This window comes from Gigantopelta aegis, unplaced genomic scaffold (assembly GCF_016097555.1).
Source record: "Gigantopelta aegis isolate Gae_Host unplaced genomic scaffold, Gae_host_genome ctg11601_pilon_pilon, whole genome shotgun sequence".
In the NCBI taxonomy this organism is placed as follows: Eukaryota; Metazoa; Mollusca; class Gastropoda; order Neomphalida; family Peltospiridae; genus Gigantopelta; species Gigantopelta aegis.
The window spans coordinates 1-5,850 of record NW_024532753.1 but is presented as its reverse complement, the minus strand read 5'-3'; the positions used below and the strand labels follow the sequence as shown (position 1 = coordinate 5,850).

Genomic DNA, 5,850 nt, shown 5'->3' with positions numbered 1-5,850 from the left:
CTCGTCCGATCAACGAAGTTAAGCAACGTCGGGCCCGGTTAGTACTTGGATGGGTGACCGCTCTGGGAACACCGGGTGCTGTAGACATTTTTTTTTTTTTTGTCTATTAAGAATATATGTTTTTTTTTAAATTTCCCTTTTGAATATTCGATTTTATTGTTTTTATTTTTTAGGCTAGTCATAATTACAATCACCTGGTTAACGTGACCTGTGGAGACAGTGCACAGCGATGCTTAAATACGTGTTTAAGCTGCGGAAGGACAAAACTTTCGTTTCGAAGCGTCAAACAATTGCCTGACGTCATTTGTCATTGTAAGATAATGGCAATATCGAACCTAGTGCAGACTAAGACCCCGCCCCAACACACCCCGCACCCCCGCGCTAAAATTCACGAACGTGTGTCTGGCCCCACCGAACGCCATTTTACCTGTCCGTCTCACTACAAACAGAAAACAAAAACTGAATGCTGCATGTTGACTTCCTGAAAATTACACTACGTATACCTTCTTTTTCCATCAGGTTGTTGTCTCCGGCCATACCACGTTGAAAGCACCGGTTCTCGTCCGATCACCCGAATTTAAGCAAGCGTCGGGCCCGGTTAGTACTTGGATGGGTGACCGCTTGGCGGAAACACCGGGTGCTGTAGCACATTTTTTAATTTTTGATTTCTATTAAGAATGTTTTTTTTTTTTGTAATTTACGCAGTTTGAATATCGATTTTATTGTTTTTAGATTTTTTTAGGCAATAGTCATAATTACAATCACCTTTTAACGAGACCTGTGGATACCAGTGCACAGCGATTCTTAAATAAGTGGTTTAAGCTGCGGAGACAAAACTTCGTTTCGAAGCGTCAAACAATTGCCTGAACGTCATTTGTCATTTGTAGCTAGACATAATGGCAATATCGAACCTTAGTGCAGACTAAGACCCCCGGCCCAACAAACACACCCGCACCCCCCGCGCTAAAATTCACGAACGTGTGTCTGGCCCCACGAGAACGCCATTTTACCTGTCCGTCTCACTTACACCAGAAAAACAAAAACGAATGCTGCATGTTGACTTCCTGAAATTACATACGTATACCTCTATTTTACATCAGTTGTTGTCTACGGCCGATACCACCGTTATGAAGCATCGGGTTCTCCGTCCGATCCCACCGACGTTACGCAACGAAACCGGACTCCCCGTTAGTCACTCATGGACTGGTGACCCGACTTGCGGAACAACAGCGTGGTGCTGTAGACATTTTATTTGTTGTTTCTATTAAGTGCATTCTTTTGTTTTTCTTTGATTTACCCTTTTGAACATATCCGATTTTATTGTTTTTATAACCCCTTGTTTTTAGGCTAGTTTTGTTGATTTCAATCACTTTTAACGAGATCCTTTTCTTTACCACTGCACAGAACGACTTCTTAAATAAGTGTTTAAGCTGTGGAGACAAAACTTCTCGTTAGAAGCGTCAAACAATTGCACTGACGCCCTCATTTGTCAACTGTAAGATAATGGCCGAGACATTCGGTCAAGCTTAGTGGAGACTAAGAGGCCGCCCCGTTACATACCCTCTGCGAGTGCTACATTCACGACGTGTGATTTGGCCCTATGGAACGCTAATTTACCTCAAGTCTAAAATACGACTCTAGAAAGGTGAAAAAGATGATATGCTGCATTGTACCCCCGGCCTGTGTAACCAGACAAATATACCTCTATTTATAATAAATAGCAGTTTTGGCGATAATGGCCAATACCTAACATTGGAAAGGGCTCCCAGTGAACGTAGTCCGTGGGACTTTGTGGAAGAAACATTTCGCTCTTGTGTAACCTTGATGTGATTGATGTGACTTGGTAATATTTTCGTACTGTAGACAACCATTTAACTTAGACAGTGTCCTTCGGACAATCTGACAGAGTATGTTCTTTTTTCTAACATTATACGATATTACATAGTTTTTAATATAGACCCGTCATCCTAGACGAACCTAGGTAACGTCAATTAATCTTTTATTGATAGGTACCATAATTATATCTGACATTACAAGGTTTTACTGAATGAGTATACTTGTCCCCTTTGATTTTACTGGTTACAATAGGCTGTAATTAAGCTATGAATTAAGTTCACCCTGTAAGCGTTTTCAAATCTCGCCACGTTACTGACGATATTAAGGGTTTGCAAAAATTACCCATTAGGAATGGTGTTTTAATTCCTTTATTAATTAACTTCTCCTGGAAGCGTTTCTTCAACAAAAATAGGTGCGTGTACGCGTGGGTGTTTTGTTCACAAGTGAAGTGAAGTTTGCAGATAGAGAGATTAGTACTAATTTGCGTGAACGTTGAAGCCCCCGGTTATTTAGTATTTTTTTTATTTTCTATTAACTCGACTGCTCTACGTTATGTCATCGTAGGTTAATACAGATCTGAAAAGTGTATCGTGTTCTTGTTGTATTTCTAGTTAGCTAGTCTATAAGTCCAATCCCACCCTTATATACGAACCGTATGTGTTTAACCCGTACACCCAGACGTATTTCTTACTAGTGTTTTAAGCCTGACGAGACATACTATACGATTACAGTTAGCGAGAGATGCCTTTGCGCTGATTGTTCATTTGAAAAAGATCAATGGGCAGTTCGATCCGTAGTGCAGACTATACCCCGCCCCAACACACCCCCCACCCCCGCGCCTAAAAATTCACGAACCGTGTGTCTGGCCCCAACAAACGCCAATTTACCTGAATGTCCGTCGAACACACTAAACCAAAAACGAATGCTGCAAATGTTGACCTTCCTGAAAATTACATACCGTATACCTCTATTTTATATGCCGACTTTGAAGTCTACGGCCATACCACCCGTTGAAAGCCACCGGTTCTCGTCCGATCACCGAAGCTCTAATCAATTGTCGTGGCCCGGTTAGCTACCATGATGTGGTGACCGCGTTTTGGGAACACCAGGTGGCTGTAGACATGTTTTTTTTCTATCTATTAAGAATGAAAATTTTTTTTTAATTTACTTTAGAATATAGATTTTATCTGGTTTTCTCACCTTTTTAGCGCCTACATAATTACAATCACCCCACCTTTAACAAGAGACCTGTGGAACGCAGTGCACAGCGATATTTAACTAAGTGTTTAAGCTGCGGAGACAAAACTTCGTTTCGAAGACGTCAAACAATTGCCTGACGTCATTTGTCCATTGTAAGATACATGGCAATATCCTCACCTTAGTGCCAAGACTAAGACCCCGCCCCAACCCCTCCCCACACCCCACCCCCCCTGCGACTAAAAAACTCACGAACGTGTGTCTGTCCCCGCCGAACGCCATTCTTTACCTGTCCGTCTCACTACACAGAAACACAAAAAGGCCTGGCATGTTGACTTGCTTGTGCAATTACATAATCTTAGACCTCTATTTCTAGAGTCAGAGAGTGTTTGTCTAACGCCATAAGAGAAGCGTTGAAAGCACTCGGTTCTCGTCCCGATCACGACGAAGTTAAGCAACGTCGGGCCCGGTTAGTACTTGGATGACTGTTACCATCGCTGGTGGAAACACCGGGTGCTGTAGCCACATTTTTGTCGTTTTCTATCTAATTAAGAATATTTTTTTTTTTAAATTTACAACTTTTGAATATCGATTTTATTTTGTTAGTTTTTATATTTTTAGGCTAGTCATAATTACAACACCTTTTAACGGGAGACCTGTGGAACCAGTGCACCAAAACGATTCTTAACATACGTGTTTTTCCGGCCATGCGGAGACAAAGGGACAGACGACTTCGTTTTGCGAAGCCGTCAAACAATTGCCTGACGTCATTTGTCAGTGTACCAAATACATGGCAATATCGACACCCTTAGTGCAGACTAAGACGAGCCGACCCCGCACCAAAACACCCCACCGGGGGGGAACCAGGCAAAACGCGCTACCGAACTGAATGCGAACGTGTGTACATCGAAGCCCCACCGTGAACGCCATTTTACCTGTCCGTCTCCTACACAGAAAACAACAAACGAATGCTGCATGTTGTGTTCCTGGGAATTACAAACGTATAGCTCATTTTACATCAGTTATTGCCTACGGCCATACCACGTTGAAAGCACCGGTTCTCGTCCACTCACCGAAGTTAACGCAACGTCGGCCCCGGTTAGTACTTGGATGGGTGACCGCTATGGGCCAACACCGGGTGCGTTAGACATTTTATTTGCTTGTCGATTAACGAATATTTTTTTTTTTAAATTTACTTCTTGAATACATCGATTTTATTGTTTTTATATTTTTAGGCCTATTCATAATTACAATCACCTTTTAAACGAGACCTGATGGAACCCAGTGCCAGCGATTCTTAAAATAAGTGTTTAAGCTCGTTCGGAGACAAAACTTCGTACGGCGAAGCGTCAAACAATTGCCCTGACGAAATCCAGTTGTCATTGTAAGATAAGGGCAATATCGAACCTTAGTGCCGACTAAGACCCCCCCAGCCAAAACACCCCTCCACACCGTCGCGCTAAAATTAACGAACGTGTTTCTGGCCCCACCGAACCGCCATTCCTTACATTGTCCGTCCCGCTAACCACAAAAACAAAAACCGAATGCTGCCACTGTTGACTTCCTGAAAATTACATACGTCCTGACCTCTATTTTCCATCAGTTGTTGTCTACAGCGCCATAACGTTGAAAGCACCGTCTTCTCGTCCGATCACCGAAACAGTTAAACGCAACGACTCGGGCGCCCGTAGTAGTACATCTGCAGGGCGCTGAACCCCTGCCTGGGAACCCCCGATAGGATCTGTAGACCCTTTCATCTCTCCACATCCCCTTTATCTCTCCATCCATTAAGATCTTCTTTTTTTTTTTTCACCTACATTTACTCTTATGAAATATCGTGATCTTTATCATGTCAATTTATTCTATTTAGAGCCCCTAGTCATAAACTTACAAACTCACCTTTTACAACGAGACCTGATAGGAACCAGTGTGCCAGCGATGTCTTATGTAAGGTGTTAGAGCTGCGGAGACAACACATCGTTCTCGACCGCTCCCAACCCAATTGTGCCCTGACGCTCATTTGCTCCATTGTAAGATAACTGGCAATACGACCTTAGCTCGCAGACTAAGCACCCACCCAACCCGCCCCAACACAACCCCACCCACCCCCCCGTCTAAAATTCCATGACAGTGTGGTCCTGGCCCCGCCGAAGCCATTTACCCTGTCGCGTCCGTCACTACCGCAAAACAAAAACTAATGCTGCATTTATGACTTCCCTGAAAATTACTACCGTATAACCTCTATTTTAACCATCAGTTCCGTTTGTCTCACGGCCATACCACGTTGAAAGCACCGGTTCTCGTCCGATCACCGAAGTTAAGCAACGTCGGGCCCGGTTAGTACTTGGATGGGTGACCAGCCCCGTTGGGAACACGCCGGGTGCTGTAGTACGAATACCTTTTTCCTATTGTCTTTCTATTAAGAAATTTTTTTTTATTTTTAATTTTACTTTTGACTATCTATTTTATTCTATTTTTTTTTATTTTTTAGGCTCGTCATAATTACAATCACCTTTAACGAGACCTGTGGAACCAGTGCACAGCGATTCTTAACACAGTAAGTGTTTAAGCTGCGGAGACAAAACTTCGTTTCGAAGCGTCAAACAATTGCCTGACGTCATTTGTCATTGTAAGATAATGGCAATATCGAACCTTAGTGCAGACTAAGACCCCGCCCCAACACACCCCACCCCCGAGTTAAAATTCACGAACGTGTGTCTGGCCACACCGAACGCCATTTTACCTGTCCGTCTCACTACACAGAAAACAAAAACGAATGCTGCATGTCGACTTCCTGAAAATTACATACGTATACCT

The 5,850-nt window shown here is 43.1% G+C and overlaps 2 pseudogenes; both read left to right on the top strand.

Moving 5' to 3' along the window:
• The first annotated feature begins 525 nt into the window (after nt 1–525).
• Nucleotides 526–649, top strand: LOC121391022 (annotated as a pseudogene).
• A 4,650-nt stretch (nt 650–5,299) lies between these two features.
• On the top strand, nt 5,300–5,425 carry LOC121391021 (annotated as a pseudogene).
• Nucleotides 5,426–5,850: the final 425 nt, after the last annotated feature.